The 17,579-nt window shown below is 37.3% G+C and overlaps 1 long non-coding RNA gene across 3 annotated transcripts in view; it reads left to right on the top strand.

Annotated features, from left to right (window-relative positions):
- The window catches only part of LOC104861470, a 38,819-nt gene extending 21,958 nt beyond the window's left edge, over positions 1–16,861 (top strand). Inside the window, exons 5-7 of one of the 3 annotated variants that reach the window (XR_004516514.1) lie at positions 3,149–3,284; positions 5,249–5,530; positions 16,643–16,861. This is a non-coding gene — a long non-coding RNA (uncharacterized LOC104861470). Of the gene's footprint in view, positions 1–3,148; positions 3,285–5,245; positions 5,531–6,032; positions 7,653–16,642 lie in introns of those variants that run through there. The other 2 variants (XR_004516513.1, XR_002025302.1) reach the window with 2 other exon arrangements.
- Positions 16,862–17,579: the final 718 nt, after the last annotated feature.

Below are 17,579 nucleotides of genomic sequence, written 5' to 3'. Positions count from 1 at the left end.
ATGTGAGAGAATGAAAAGATGAAAATAAAGTGTTTGTAGGTGGGGAGGGGAGGAGGGGGTGAAGGGAGGGCAGAGGTAAGGGGAAAAAAATGAGAATCAAGACTTGCCATGTAAAGGTACATGATCCCAACAATGAATGTAACTGTACTGTATCCCTAAATGTACCAATAAACTCAATTAAAAAAAAAAAAAAAGAAACAGACCCGAGGATTAGTGGAACAGATGAGAAGATGCAGAAACAACTCCAGACATACTCAGCTACCTCATCTTTGGCAAAAGCCAACCATTCTCACTGGAGGAAAGATAGCCTCTTTAAGAAATGGTGCTGCTAAGGGCCAGGGATTTAGCTCAGTTGTTCCAGTGCCTACTTTGCAAGGGCAAGGGCCCGAGTTCAATCCCTGGTACAAAAAATATGTATATATTTGGGGATAAATGGTGATGCTGGAAAAACTGGATTTCAACCAGCCAAAGATTAAAAGTAGACACATATCTTTCACCGTGCACTAAACAAAAACTGAAGTGGATCAAAGGTCTAAATATTAAAACAAATATTAAACTCACTGGAAGATAGGTTAGGTAGAACCCTTGACGACATTGACATAGGAAAAGACTGCTTGAACAAAACCTCAGTAGCATAGGAACTAGCACGAAGAATCAACACCTGGGATCTCATCTTATTAAAAAGCTGCACTGCAAGAGAAAACACCAACAGAGCTAAGAGACAACCTACAATATGGGAAAAAAGTTTTACCAGCTGTGCCTCAGACAAAGGAATATTATCTAGAATATAAAAAGAACTTAAAAATATTGCACCCCTAAATTTAAAGGCCCAAATCAAAAATGGGCATCTGAAATGAACAGACACTTCTCAGACAAAGAAATCGAAATAACAAATAAACATATGAAAAAAATGTTCAACATCACTGGTCAGTTGAGAGATGAAAATTTTATTTTTACAAAGTCAGAAGACATGTAAAATGAAGTCGTTTGGAAATGATTTCTTTAGATGATTAATTTTATTTGATCCCACATTAAATTAACTAAACCTTATCCCAACAAAGAGAACCACCAACCCACCCACAGACTTGTGATAAATATTTAATGGGTTTTTAAAAATTATTTTAAGATAGGGTCTCACAAAGTTGCCCAGGCTGGACTTGAACTTAAAATCCTCCTTCCTCAGCCTCTCAGAGTTCTAGGAGCACTCCCAGAGCACTCCCAACTTACTGGTTCTTATTAAGCCATCACATTTTACCATGTTTGTAATATATCAGTTGCTAGCATACATGGAAATAAATTCATAAAAATTTCCATAGACTACATTTTTTTAACATTTTGTCATGGTTTCCTTTTTATCTTACTAAATATTTATTATTATTATTTCCACATTTACCTTTTCCTACCGAAACCAACCAAAATGAATGGCCTCAAAGAAGTCGTGCTCACATCCTGTGTTCTTAGAGTCACATTTACACTAATACGCATGTATTGGTTTTGCTTAAGGGATCATAGTCTAAATATTTTTTTTCTGTCTTATTTTACTTACTTAAGAGTATGTGTGTGCCAATAATTCCAGGTCATGAAATATAGATGCAGCTCATTCTTTTACCGTCCCTATAACTTTTCATTATATGCACAAACCACAGCTCCTTCAACCATTCCCTCCACAGCAAACATTCAGAATTTAACAAGTTACTCTTACAATAATCTATAATAAACATTCTTCTATTTTCATCCTAAATTTAATTCTAAAGCTTTTCTAAATCCCTTGTAAACTTTGCATATCCATATAGTTAGGTGTTTTTATTTCTGTAAAGTGACAAAGACTGAGAAGAGATAGCTAGGCCAATAGGTATGAGTATTGTATAGCTGATATTTCTAGCATAGTTTTCCATTAGCAGGAAGAAATTTCCATTTCCATTAATGGTCTAAGTGATGCTACCCCCTCCATAACTCATATCCGCCACCATTTCCAGGTCTTATCACCAACTGCTCTGCAACTTTATTTGACCATACGTGGCCCTGATCTTGGTTCCCACCAGCACTGATATACAGGACAAAGTTTGCTTCCCATGCCCTTCTCTCTCGCTCCTGATGTTAAGGGCCCTTCTGGCCATATCAGTGGTTGGATTCCAGCTGAACCTGCTGTGCTCTTGCTGGCTGTTTCCTCCCCTGACGCCAGCTTATTCCAGGTTCTCCGCTGCCTGACACTCTCACCAGTCCTTTCTCTAAAGAAGAGCAATGCCTATCATGTCCATTTTTCTGGGAGCAGCTTGACCTCCTAATATCATAAAGATATTTGAGAAATTCTCTGAATTTCTTTTTTGTTTTTGTTTTCTGTTTTACGTTTTGTTTTTTAGATATTTCTCTACTTATACTCTGTAAGTTGGCAGTGCAAAGGGAAAGATCTGAGTTTGCTCTGAGTACTACATGTATAAAATACCCGTTTGCTTTACTAACTTTATATTGGTATATTCTTGGGGAAAAAGCTTGCCACATCATTATATTCCTTAAGGCACCCTGGCCTCAGTCCACCACTGACCTTTCAGCCTGGATTAGCAATGTCAACACTATACTCACAAAAGATCATTTCTGGATATGGATACCAAAGGAAACTCACTAATCTTCACTGTCTGTTCCTCCATCATGAGAATGTTCCATTGACCAATTATTTGATCACAAGACACAGATCAGTACATAATCCACTGTATAGAACATAAAATAAATCTAGAGAGGGCTAAATGAGAAATGATAAGCTTGGAACAACCTGAATAACATTCCATATAGTATTTCTTCTCCAGAAAAGAAGGTGGACAGAACAAAAAAGGCAGAGTTTCTGAGCATCATCTCCACTGAAATCCATGACAGCACCAGCTACATCATGTTATCTGCCTCTATGACATTGGAAGAAGAAAGGGGAAATGTGTATAAATGGAGCTAAAATAAGCCTTCCTCCTTTCATTCTATCTTTGACCTTGAATTACTTATTATTCCTCTGAAACACAATAGGGATCAACCTGATTGACATGATAAGAATCGAAGCTTTTTACTTGCATGAAAACTTACTTTTCAGAAAGTCTCCACAGATGACTGACCCAGCTGGGGACACAGGTATGATTTTCTCTTCCTCTTGCTTTTGATGAGGTAGGCAGGAAAGTGGCTCTGGAATCAATGGACCACTGGGATCGGGAACATGGCGACGAGTCACCTCCAGCAGGATGGAACTGATGTGCTATCACCTTGCATAGACTTCGGTGTCAGAATCACAGTTGGAGTTTTGATGGGTAATAATTACTAAATCTGAATAATTAAGCTTATCTATTCTTAGGGACTATTTGACCCAATAATTATTACTCAGAAAACTTAAGCGTGTGTGTGAAGTGCACATTTTATCACCAATGACGAGCCTGTCAATTCCATCCCATTAGCCAGTTTTTGTTACAGTCCTAATGCTAATATAAGAAAAGTCACTAGAAGTCACAGTTTATTATCATAAATCCTTACATGTTCTGTGGGTTATAAACTATCAAAATAACATTCTACTTGTGCAGAGAATATCTGACAATCTAATTTTAAAACAAATAGAAACAATTAGCATTTCACATCATTCACTGTAGCAACTTCACTAAGAGAAAGAGAAGAGGTGGAATCTGCATTTATTATCCTTGTATAAAATGTGACTTCTTTATATTCATCATTCCATTTAATTCCCACAAACACTTTATTATTCACTTTTGGTTAGGAGGATCCTGAAGATGTGAGAAATAAAGCCTTGTTCACAGAGTTACTTAGTGATGGAAGTTGGATTCAAACCCAGATTGGCCTGGGTCCAAATTCAGGGGTTTTTCCATTCTCTACAAAGAGGATTCACTGGAGTGCCAGGAATTTGGACATTCACAGCATAATTCAACAAAAGAAAAATGTAAGCCAGTGACTAATAATTTCAAGTTGCATATAGAGTGGAATTTTAACAGATACATGGACCTTCAAAATAATTTAGTATTTCAATGATATTTTATGCTCATGACAGCTACTAAAAGTCCTCATTCCCAGTTCCTAGGGAATAAAATTGCTTTTTAAAAAATTACAGCAACTTTCAGGGGAAATTAAGAAGAACGCCAAGCTTGAGCAGAAACAAACAAGTCACTAGGCAGAGGCAGAAACCCAGAGCTGGTGTGGTGATGCTAGAAACAGCTGTAGAGGCATTTGTTTTATTTAATTTATCTTATTCAGCCATCAGCCCAGGTGGTCAGAGGAACAATGAGGATATGGAGTTATTTTTAAGATATTTCCAAATCCCATTCTGAAGAAAACATGACTCAGGCCTGTTATATCACTGGGTTATGCACAAGTTGAAGGCACACCCATTACTTTTGGTAGCAGATCAGGCACTGATTATTAAATCTGGACTAAAGCACTCTACTAACTACATGGAAAACTTTCATATCAGTGCCTGAAAGTGGTGTCTTCTCTTCATCACGAATTTTGTTAGGGCTCAGCCCATAATAAAGAACCCGTTAATTTAATATCAAAACCCTTCCAAGTTTATATTACTATATTATCAGTAAAAGCTAAACATGGGGATTATATTTATGATGACTAAACAGAAATATAAAGCAGAAAGAGATGTTCTAGATTTCTATTTCATCTTCAATATTGCCCTGTGGGTGTTTATCATCATTTTTAAAATTGTCACCCAGGAAATTAATTTAGGGGCACTAGCAAACATTATTTTAAAATGAAATGGAATAGAAAATATTGTCCATAGTAAGCATAAATATCCTTTTACAAGTTTTCCTTCAGTTATGTGCATATAATTACGTATATGTTTGCGTGCTGGATCAGAATAGGTGATACCTCTTAAAGCGTGTCACAAAGACATCAGAAAGCCGCTGGTCTAGACGACACAGTAGGTGACTTTCAGCTCTAAAACCAAGGGATGCTGCCTTTGTGCAGGGCTTTTCGTGGTTTCAGGGTACCTTGAGTAACTTTTTGCAGCCCCCAAATTTCTTGAGTCTTGTTTAGAGATGGCTGTAACAGTCCTCAGAAGAGTCGATGTGGCAGAGCTGCCATCCACGAAATCCAGGGCAGCTGTCTCCATCTCTGGTATTCAAGCAGTGATTAAACCACACAGTGAATGTTTTATAAATCTTTTGCAGTAAGTGATACATTGCCGATAATTCCTTCAAACACGTTTCCTTCACTTCAAACCGATTTTTCCCATCACTCTTGCCTTTTTCTGAAGCAGATCTGGGAGATCTCTTTCTGAGTGTCTTCGCGCGGTGTGATGAAAACTATGACAAGTGCCGCCAAGGGCCATCCGGGGGAAAGCGGGCTCCTGATGGCACCGTGGCACATCCCCAGGGACCTTGTTCACCAGATCTGGACGCATGTGACTCTTAGGTCTTCCCCAAAGTCAAAACGCCCACGAAAGGTTAACATCTGAACGGACTGAGAACTCTGAAGCAGCCAGGACAGTGCAATGAAAGACGCTCACGAGAGAAACATTCCACTCCTACTTCAGAAAGTGGTAAGAACGATGACAGAAAGGTGTCTGAGGTGAGGGGATGGTATTCTGAGGGGCCTTCGTGGCGATGCATCTTTTATTGCAATGATTTTTAAATTTCAACATTTACTGTAGTTTTTTATCACACCTCATATGCTACGAAGATATACTTTGAAGAATACACATAACAGAAACAAAAAATAGCTCAAAACCTGTAGTCTCAGAATATGCCCAAGAATCTAGAGCCAGTGACCGCTTTAATTCATAGGGAAGAAATGCAAAAATGAGTTGAGTCCAATTCATTCTCTATTTTATATATTAATGACACATGTATTTGATTATTTTTACAACCCTCTTGGTCAATTATGTCTCCCCTTTTCATAGTTGAGTAAGGCTTAGAAATGTAAATATATATAAATAAACAGCTCATTTAAGGTCATAGGTTTGAACCAAGCTAGATTCAAAACAAGCCCAATTTTAAAGCTTGTGTATTTTCCCTACCTTCCGTGTCTCCAAAAATACATAGCGCTCATCCCCGTTCCAGAGACAGACGATACCAAGTGATCGGAAATGCAATGAGAATATTTTCTGGGATTACTGAAGTGTCTGGAAGCTTGACTGAACCAAGTATTAGAGTTGGTAAAAAGCTTGCTATTTTTAAAGAACAATGGACGAGGCCAAGACAAGAATGTGGAGGGAATTATAGACAGGTAAAGTTCCCAATATCAGACAGACCATTTTACATCCACCCTCTGAGAAAGAGAGAAATAAAAAGAGGAATGCTGGATTCGGCTTTCACAAAGTCACAGACAGCTGGAGAGTTCTGCACCATTTATCCAACAAATTTGGAATTTTTAAGTTTTGGAGAGGAGAGAAGAAATGACGTTCACTTTGGCTCTGGGTTATCTTTGTAATGGTTGCCCCTTGACACCAGGGAATCTTCGACTTGAAAGGTCGAGATGATGCGTGCACAGCACAACTACGAGCTGAGAATCATCGCCAGGCTCTGAGCATTAACATTCCCTCCTCAGCACCACTCCGCCTCCTCTTTTGTGTGATGGCATTGCTTGGTTCCCTCTGCATAGCCTATAACTTTCCACCAACCCTGCACCAGCGAGCATGGAAATGAGCCAGTAGTGCGCTGGAGACCTGCCTTCAAACGCTGTGTTTCTGGTTCATTCAAAGTTCTGTTTAGGGCTCCCAGAAGGCATTGGGGAGTCAGGACAGATGTGCCAATGAACCAGAAACATCTGGAAAGTTTCACTGAGTGATTTAGGATATGCTTTGGAGACACAATGAACTCCTTCGTTTATGGCGACAGAATCTCTATTTCAAGACTAGGGAGGCCCCAGCAACCTGCCAGGTCAAATTTGTAGGCAAAAGATGAATGATATTCTTACTGTCTGTGCCACGTTTTAAGGATCTTGTTTGGACAGTAAATTGGCTTGAAATAAGATATGAAGAATCTGGCTGTGATTCTAACTCCCTGGCGAGACGGTTTTGGAGCCCAGGGAGAAAGGGCAAAGGGGATGTGAGTCTCTCCAATCAAGTAACTAAATAGCAGCTGTTCCCATAGGCAAGAAATACAAATGGCTCTGCTACTGAGCTAGGCTTACAATAAATCCAAACTAATCTTTGGGAAACTGCTCTAAATTATTAGTGTTAACAAGCATTTACTGACAATTGCATTATTTTCTCTCCTCAGAATCTCAGAGCCTAACAAACCTCTCCTGTCCCTTCTCCTTGTTTTGTCATTTCATTACAGTTCTTTTTTTCCCCACTTTTACAAAGGGAAACAAAATGCCACTCCAAGATTCTGTGCAAAGATGCGATTGCCAGAAAAACAACCCTTAACTCTCCTTCCTAGCATTAGCTGTAGATTCTGCCCAATTATTTATTGCAACTAGGAGGTGATTGTGATCCACAGGAGTCACACAGACAAATACAGTCGTCCCTCCAGATCCATTTGAAGTGGATTTCAGGACCCTGAAGATACCAAAATCTATAGATGCTCAATTCCTGTATATAATGTGACATAAGTTTTGCATAAAAGCTTCACAATCCTCTCACTACATTAAATCATCTCTGATTATTATAATACCAAATAGAATGTAAATGTTATATTGCATTGTACTGCTTAAAAAATAATGACAAAATAAAAAGTCTTCCATGTACAGTACAGACACAACTTTCAAATATTTTCAATCTGAAGTTGGTTTAATATACAGATGCAACAATCATGAATATAGGGGACCCAGTGTACTTGCATCTATGATCTCTTCACGTTCAGGAGATATGAGAATGAGTTTTGGGAATCCAACAAAAGGTGTACTCTCAACAAAAAGTCATTGTTTTCTTCTTGCCTTTTAAATCAGAAAGTGCCAGTTTTCCTAAAGCTTTTCTTGCATTCCAATTGAGTATCAAAGATTGTTTCCTCTATTTTCAACTTCTACCTGATCCGAATCTTACTCAGCTTGGTCACTTTTGTAATGGATAAAGCACAAAATTCAGTTTATGACAAACTGTCAATAAAAACAAGAGGTACCAAACACCTGTTCCTAGACTATCAGGGAGATGTTTGAAGCTTTGTGGCTGTTTATTCTTATCCTAGTCAAAGAATAGGAAGAAATTACAGTTACAGAGGCACAAGACAGTCAGAACACACTTTAGGTTGTCTGGCTAAGGGAGACTGAGTAGTTGGGGACATAGGCCTGAGGTTGGAAGAATGTCATGTTTAGTGTATTTTCCTTAGACTTATTTATGCCCATACCCATTGCTCTCAACTCGCTGCTTCTGTATTGTTTTTCTCTTCATCCCACAAATGATCAGACAAACAAAACTAACTCAGTTCAGGCTTTTAAAATAAATATTAACATCACAAACCATTACTGCATCATGAACAGAGCAGGAAGTTGATACTGGAGTAGACATTCTGGCTGTGCCATTTGTCATGATTCTGTATGAGCTCCCACTTGACTAGAAAAAACAGAATGTGATTCAAGATACCTTTCTCTCAACCAGTCTGGCATTATATCAGTATGAAATTGCCCCTGTCAAGAGATACAGGAACGATAAAGTGCTATGAGCGATCAAAAAGCAAAAAAGGGCATGATTTTTATCTCTTAGTTTCAACATATGTATAAATACAACATAAACACGGGTTACTTCTCTACCTGATTTCCCCTTTCAAACGAATCTCATTCATTCCTTGGGGTTTGCTACATCTCTAGTTATTAAATTCTGTGCTGATGCAACATTTCTCTGATTTTCACAGATTCTTTAAATATGCCTTCCTATCTGCGATTTTTGAATCAAAACAACCTAGAAAACATATTCACAAATACTATGACTTTTCTGTAAATTTCAAGTTCAAGGCTTCATCCAGTTCGTTCCCTAGTGCTTTGAAATTTCTCTGGATCTACCATTTTCTGGCAGCATGAACCAGAGCAACGGACAGCTACAAGACAATGTCTGCTTGGCAGGAAACCAGTGACTAATAAACTGTTCATTTAAAAAAATTTTTTTTCAGTGAAATATTTATCAGGAAAGTTATTTGGCAATTTGTGTGAAAATGAAATCATCATACGTGTGACAATTTTTCATTCCTTATCAGTTGTCTTAGTATAGCACACTTAGAAATGTAGAGATTAGAGTTGTGTGCAAAAAATAAGAGATACAAATATTCATCAGTTATTTTTTGGGGAACTGGAAAAATTGAGTTTTCCATGGGCTTCCTACAGATTGCCTGAATAGGAGTTCGTGCATTTTATGTAATACTTCCCGATAAGATTACCTCAAAAGGAGCAAAATTTCACGGCACAAAAAATTCTAAAGCAAACTCTTATTTTATAGTGCAAACTAAGTTTCCAAATTTATATTTGTTGTTTTTTCCTATTTTGCCTTTGCCTCTTTCCTCAAAAAGACAAAGTGGCAAAATTCCGTAGTCCAGCTGTATCCTTTTTGAATGAGTTTTCCTTTAGCTCCATCTTCTTCCCAGACACACCATCTCCATGTAAGGGAAACATCAATTTTGTTGTTTCCAAGTCTGGCCACTCTCAATTAAACTATTTGGGGACTGATTAAGCACATAGTGAAGTAGGTAGGACTTATGTACGTCTTCTCACTTACCTTCTTTCTTTTCGCTAAGTTTTCTTCTCATTAGCGCTGTGTTCTGAAGGAAGGGGTGGTAAATCTGTTCAAGGGTTCCCAGCATGCTAACAACTCAAAAGGAGCACTTTGAACAAGGTATGAGAATCTCTGTGATCTCTGTATATTCATAGTTAAAACTCAACTGTTATTACCATGGCCTCCAGCCCACTGAAAACGCAAGCACTGACTCTGAGCTATGCCATCAAATTTAATTCTAGGAATGCCCCCCAGAAGGGTCACTGTATAGAGAGTTAAACCAAGTTCTTCCATTTTTTTCTTTTCTCTAATAAAAGAAAAGCTGCTCCATGCAATTGTTTTTCTTATTTTTGATTTACTTTTTAATTTTTTATGTTTAGGTACGGATTATGCTTGCTTTAGTCATGGACAAGTGAGTGTTGTATGTTCCATGTAAATTTTTAAAAGCAAATGTGAAATTTCTGTCTCTACTAAGAGGCACCAACAGGATCAAGTGTAGACATTATTCACACAGCATGAGCACTGCTGAAACTACAAACACATCATTTTCTATTGCAAGCAGAGGAGGAAATAGCTATTTTTATGGATCTGCAGGATGACTTGATTGTATATAAAAAGAGCGAGTAAAAATCACACCAGGGTGAAAATCATATTACACATATAACCAACACTATGCACAACTCATGGTCAGATATGGAAAGAAGTTCATTCACGCCCATAACCACTACAATACACTCTAGGACTAATCACTAGAATGAAACATTTAGGGAATGCATTTAGTTGTTGATGTCGTGGCAGTGTTTCTAAATGGCTTGGGGCACCTTTCATTGGGGCTTTCTCATCAATATACTTTAATAATGGATGATCACATGCAAAAATTAATCTCCCCCATCCCAGAGCAAGAACAGAATCCTAGGTATAACTATGTTCTTACTATGGCTCCCATTAACAGTAGAATTTGAAACAGCGAAGGAAACTCAGGGAGTTGGTAGTCAGATTAAATAAAATACTCCGTGCCAAAAAAGAAAAATAGAAATAATGGCACATATTAGATGTGGAAAGAACAATGCACTTCTAAATACTGATGTTTCTTACTGTATGAAGTATTCATATTTTGGGCTGCTACATCATTCTTCAGTTAGTGGGGTGGGATGAGTAAATTGGCCACCCTGATAGCTCCACTCTTTAAATTGCTCTGTACAAAATGCAAAGTAATATGTGAAAAAAATTAAAGTTTTGCTAGATTTTTGAGAAGAACAATTTCTTGAGATTCTAGTTAAAGAAAACACAGGTCTCTTTCATTTGATTGATGTAGATTTGTAATCATTGCCAAAAATAAACAAAATTAACTCATGGCCATTTTCCTGCTGAAACTATACCTAAAAATAAATAATTACTTAGCCACAAAAGTATAATGAACTGAACTGAGGCACAGTGATCTCCATTATCTCAGTTTCCTCAATTTGCTTATGGCAATAAAACTGTACTAAGTAATAATGAAGAAATACACATTTAATTTATGTAGTATCACTTTGTACTCAGTAATAGTAGTGACCAAAGCAAAACTCTCTGATAACGTTCTACTATACCCATGTATCTTATCAATAAAATGGACCAAGCAGAAAGTAACACTTTAAAATTTTAGGATATTACTTTCAGGTTGAGATATGCATGTATACCTACATTAATGCATATATATTAAAATGTATGTAGAGAAAGATCTGCCAAAAACAGTTTTATATAATACATATATATACATATATTTTTTTTTCTTTCTGGTACTGGGGACCAAACTCAGGACCTTGCACTTTCCAAGCAAGAGAGAAGCCAATGAGCTAGATCCTTGGCCCTATATTTCTAAAGAATTAAATATTTTTATAGATCTCAAATATTCAGTTGGTATTCTTAATAATGCTGTTCAAGTGGGCAAACACCATCCAAAACAAAATACAGTTTTGGTTCATCTTCCATTGGGTTTGATTTGTTACTCCTAGTTTTGAAAGCTGAGGTCATTTATTTGTGAAATTTCTTCTTTTAAATGATAGTCATTTGATGTAAATTTCTAAGTGCTCCATTAGCTATATTTCATAAATTTTAGTACAATTTAAATAATTTAGTTTTATAATTGTGATTTTCATCAGAATTATGCTATCCTGAGTTAATGCTTTCAGGGTTTTGTCCTGTTTTGTGAGGTTGAGTAAATTCTTATGTGCACTATAATTAGATTGACTTTAACTGCTAGTGGAGACTTGTTGGTTGTATCTTTATAGTTTTTAGTGGTCCTTTTTTTCTAACCACCTGGCCCTTTAGATTCCTAGACAGCTTCTCCAGTTTGTCCTCAGGATCAAAACAGTCTTCCTCAACATTCATGCACCTCCCTGTCATCCTGACAAAGATTTTATTTCTGCTACTTGTTTGTTGTGTCTTTGCATCCTTTTTAATCACACTCATCTCCCTGTTCATTGCCTCTCTGCTCTGGTCTCTGGAATTCCTCTTGAATTTCTCAAGTGCCATGGTGTAGTTCACTAAGACCATCCAGGAATTTTCTAAAACTTGATTCTACCTTTGCAGGGAAATCGTATTCAAAGTACGGCATTGTTTTCAATGTTTGCAATGATGTCTTCTTCTTTATTTATAGTGTTTTGAATTTACTGTCTTGGCCAGGCTGCTAAAAAAAAAAAAATACCATGAGTGGCTTGGCTTCTACAACAAATGTTTCTTTCTCACAGTTATACAGGGTAAGAAGTCCAACTCTGAGCCCCCGAACAGTCTGTCTGGTGAGATCTGGCTCCTGGTTCATAGTTGGAACCTGTGTCCTCACATGGTAGAAGGGATGAGGATGCTCTCTGAAGTCTCTATTATGAGGACACTGATTTCATTCACAAGTTCTCTACCTTCATGACCTGCTCACCTCCTAAGGTCTTTTCCTCCCAATACCGTCACACTAGTAGTTAGAATGCCAGCATATGAACTGGAGGACAGAGACACCCACAATCCATCCATAACACCAAACTTGAATCATTTTACATGTTTAGTTCATCCATCCTGTAATGAGGAGCTTTCTAGCCAAAAGAGTTATTTTAAAGGATATAGTTAGAAGCTTCCTCTTGACTGCATTCAATATCTTCCTGGATATAGACAAAATCCTTTCCATAATATTTTTCTCTTTTTACACTAGAAATGGAATTCAAAAGCCTTCACACTGAACTACATTCCCAAGTCCTTTAATTTTTTTTTGTTTTGTTTTGAGATAGGGTCTCACTAAATTGCTATATTATCCAGGTCTTACTATCCCAGAGTGCTAGGATTATAACTGAACCATGCCCAGTTTCCCTTTCTTAATTTCAACTTGGAAGACAGTTAATTTTTTAGCAAAAGTTCCATCATCTAGTAAACACCAAACTCATTCTGCTAAGTTACTTAGAGTTAATTGCATCTCTACGAGTTCTTTCACATTCTAAATCTTTTAAACACATAACCAAAAAGTGTCAAATTTTCATCTCTTTATGTTCATTTTTGTCTGCATGGTAATCAGTTATGATCTATTTCTTGGAACCAAATATCTCTCAAGACACAATATATTACAACTAATTATGCTTCCAATCTCTCCAGTTTATCCTTTCTCACAATGATCTGTGGAAGTTTCTGTTCAGAATAGATATATAAGAGAAAGTGGGAGTGTGAAAGAACAAGTACGAGCCCTCCAGTTGGTCCTGGTTCAGTCTTCAGGAAGCAAACAACTTATTTTCAATGGTAACAACCCACAGCCTCAGAATCATTGGTTTACCAATTTTGTCATCAGGGTTTTTTGTATGTTCTTCCTGGGTCATGACATGGATTTAGGGAAACAAAACAAAACAAAGATACTGTGTTATGGGATAGCATTTTAAATTTGAAAGTCATTAGAATCCTTCTTCATTGTCACTGAAGGCCCTCCTTCATTCATCTCACATTAATCTACATAAAACCTACATAACATTTGACTTTGTGACCTGCCTTATTGGTATCTTTAATGTAAACCATAATTAATCACTCTTTCTGAACAAGTCAGTCTCGATATTTTTTCTCCAACTCACCATTGCAAAATTTTTGTTGAGAAAACACTTCCTTAAAAATCATTTGACAAAAATTAAGAGAGAGAAGAGATTCATTTTGTAGTATTTAAATAGGAGGAAACATTGTGTTTTCTTTTTTACTTTCTTCTGATTGTTGCTGTGGCCATGAAGCACATGTCAGCATTACCAGTAGAGACTTCTTGCCATCTTTCCAATTATAGTATATGTTCTGCCTGTCGAAGCAAGCATTATCATCTTAATAAGGTCTTGAAAGATCCAGCATGGGGAACTCAAAACCACAATGAATTAGGATTTATGATACTCAGGCTAATCCGTGTAGTAACATCGATAAGGTTTGGGACCTACACTAAATCACTTAATCCCCCTGGATCTCAATTTCTTCACCTGTGAAACCTGTGTTACTTTCAACTCTTACTTTACAGTGAAATAAATATTGCACAAATGTTCACGGAGTGGAATTCATTGACAAGGTACATCAAATGTCCAGTTATGCCACTTATTTGTAAACCTCATGTCTTATGGAACTCTAAACTTTTAGCTCAACCCTTTTTGTAATCCTTGAGTTCAGAGCCTTCTCCATTGTAACACTGAGGTGCAACTGTGGTTTCCAGACTCTTTTCCTCATTTTTTGGATCAACCACTGCCTTGATTCATTTTCATGTCCTAATTTCCTGTACGTGAGACTTTTATTTTGCCTCATAACTCACATTTAATTTAAACTCTGCTGGTATTGTCTTAAACTTCCAAAGAGTTGTATCTTTGAGCTTGTGTTTTGAGTTCCAGTTCCATCTGGACAATGGAAGTTGTATATTGTTCCAGTTAGCTTAAGCCCCAACAGCAACTACCTTAGACCAGGAAGCTTAAGCTCCTTCTTCCTGGCTGCAGACAACCAACTTTCCATATATCCCCAGAAGGTCAAAGGAGAATGAGCTAGATTTCTGTCCTGTGAAACAAGGAATCTATACTCATGATCTAATTTCACCAAAAACTCTATTTCCAAAGGCAAACACAGAGAGATTAGCATTATAGCATATGAATGTTGGGGGAACAAACATTCAGGCTCTTTCAACTATATCAGAGGAAATATGCACAAGAAACATGACCACCATCCATGAGGCCCCATGGTAGACTTCTAGTCTATGGGGATTCAGGAAGACCTAGAACGAGTGCAAGAAAATCACATCACATCCACTATTGTGTAAGGCAGGACGGAGAGGTGGGAAATACTAACTCTAAGAGACCATGCTTTCTTTTCTAACTGGATCTTGCTTCAAATGCAGAAAGAAAGCACTGGCATTCTAAGAAACACAAATGAACAAGGAAATCTAGTATGTCTTTTCTTAAATGCTACATGCATCATCTGCCTGCCTTTTTTCTCCCTTCATTCCTTCCTTCTTTCCATCCCTTCAAAAATCATTTTTTAGTTAAATGTAAAGGAAAAGTAAGGAATTTTGGTAGAAGGTGGGCATATAAAGGAGTCAGGAATAATTTTATGCAGTGTTTCCACTGTTGTGGAAATAAATCAATACATATATGCACACATGAGCTTTAAAATATATCATTTTGGTGATTCTGAATATGGATTAAATATTCATATTTGCACTTAAAACCACCATTACACAATTTTAAAACAACTAATAACATTTTGGTATTCATTTAGAGTGATAGCGAATAACAAAATACACTATGAGACACTCGTCACAGAAGAAAAGAATAAGCTTTGTATTCTATCATTTTAAAGGCATTCTTCCCAACTTTCTGAGCAAGAGAGCTGAGCCTTTATTTGTACTCAACTTGTCAATTTTGAAGCTTGCCTTGCCTACCTCTACAACATATGAGAACGATCTTACTTTTCATCCTAGTTGTTCTAAGATGGTATTGATTGCTCCAAGATCCAGAACTATAGCCACTGTGATGAACTTCTGGTTATCTACCTGATGGTTAGAATCCAAACTAGATCATTAACCCTTGTTAGATATACTCTTTACCTTCCTAACCATCCTATTTTCATGTTCTGGACTTGTATATCATTTGCATACATTTATAGAGTCTGCTTGGTTACTAGCTCCTGGCCTTTGGCATGATTTTTCTTGGCACCTGGGCCCAAATGTTGATACACACAGAAACACAGTGGGAAAGGCTCAATCGTTCTTCGAAGCTGACTTATTTTGTATTTTGTGAAAGATAAAATAACCAAAGAAAAAATCAGATGCTATTAATTTCAGGCACACCAGATTTTGCAACCTTTTCAATAGGCAGATCATGACATCTGATCAAATTAGCAATGAAAGAACTTTAAAGTGCATAACATGTAATCCCTATAAATGCAAAAGGATAAACAGATACCTAGGAAGGATACCTGACTCACCTGTTCCCATGCAACTGGTTAGTATTAGAACTGGGAGTAGGATCAGGATCTAATTGCTATTTTTTTTCAATACAGATAAGGTTGCTGAATGGGATCAAAATGTAAAGAAGGTTCAACCCCAGGTACTCAGGGGGTGAGCTTAAAGCCATGCCTATCACTTTGGACTGTTGTTTACCAGACAGCCACAACCATCACTAACATATATGGTCATGCACCTTCCTTCTCTCATCTCTTCAACCACTGCTATCAGGGAAACAGTTCAGTACCATAGCACCCATATCAGCTGGGATGTGCAAGAAATGCAGAAATTCTGGGTCCCATTTCTAGTGTACAGAATCAGAACCTAGCATTAACAGGCTCCCACAGAGATATGAAAGAACTTTAAAGTTTGAGAACCTTGAAATTCAATTGAAAATGCTATATAAATAGGACAGAGTGAGAAGAAGAAAAAGAAATGCTGCCAAAAAAAAAAAAAAACCTTCCATGTTGACTTCTATGTTTAAAATGAAGCCAGAGACTTAGTTCTGTTGTTTCCTTTATTCACTTTTCTTCTTTTTCTTTTTAAAGGCTTTTGTTGCTATCGTTGTTATTATACTGAAGAGCTACATGAGACAGAACGTTTGGCAGCCTTCCCACAATCCTCAGCATGTGGGAATAGCAAGTAATAAAGTGTTAGCCCCTGCCAACTGGTGGTTCCCTGTAAAATGTCTCTGTTAACAACCAACACTGCTGCTAGCAGCCATCGGAGCAAGGCGGCAAATCTGTTCCTCTCTACAGTGTGGAAAACACCACTGAAAAAGTCATCTAATTACTTGATTAAGATGTATCAATCCTGAAAATTGTTGATCTAGAACACTGAGTCTCTGACATTTAGTTTATTCTTGATTAAACACAATAGTTTCAAACTGCCTCTTGTGTATTGTCTTCAAATACTGTGTGCCATGCAGAGAATTCGAACAGTAGAAACTTTTCATGGGGGAGGAAAAAAAAACAGTTTGGGACCAAATCTTTTCAACTCTTTCAATACAGCTCTTCAATAAGTCCCTGAGTTCATAAAGGGAAAGGATAGGACTTTCTACAAGTCTCTGTTAAGACTTGGGGAACATAATTATTTTTTTAAGCATCCTCATTTTCATTTTTGAAAAACTCTGAGAATTTTCTCCCATACCGAGGACACAAAAACCTTACCCACCCTCACCCTGTTTAAGTGAACTGCTGAGGACAAGATCTTCCTGTCCAGTCTCACACCCAGGTTCCTTTCAATTTTTTTCCTGCAAAACGCAGTTCATCCGCTTCAGTATTACTACCTGAGGCAGGAGCAGGTACAATTTATGGACAAGTAAGTCCCTTCTTTGGCTATGATAGTACATCATCACCTTAAGAGCATTGAATGACCCACTTTAGGGGTTACCAGCATTAAAATCTGATCGATCAATCATGAAAAAGCTCTTCCAAAGATTGAGTTTTCTTTTAAAGCTAAACTGAAGGATAAGGAGAATAAGAT

The sequence above is a fragment of the Fukomys damarensis genome, unplaced genomic scaffold (assembly GCF_012274545.1).
Source record: "Fukomys damarensis isolate Sample0158 unplaced genomic scaffold, DMR_v1.0_HiC HiC_scaffold_10, whole genome shotgun sequence".
NCBI classification, from domain to species: domain Eukaryota; kingdom Metazoa; phylum Chordata; class Mammalia; order Rodentia; family Bathyergidae; genus Fukomys; species Fukomys damarensis.
Note: the sequence above shows the minus strand (reverse complement) of the source record. Positions and strands in the feature narration are given on the sequence as shown.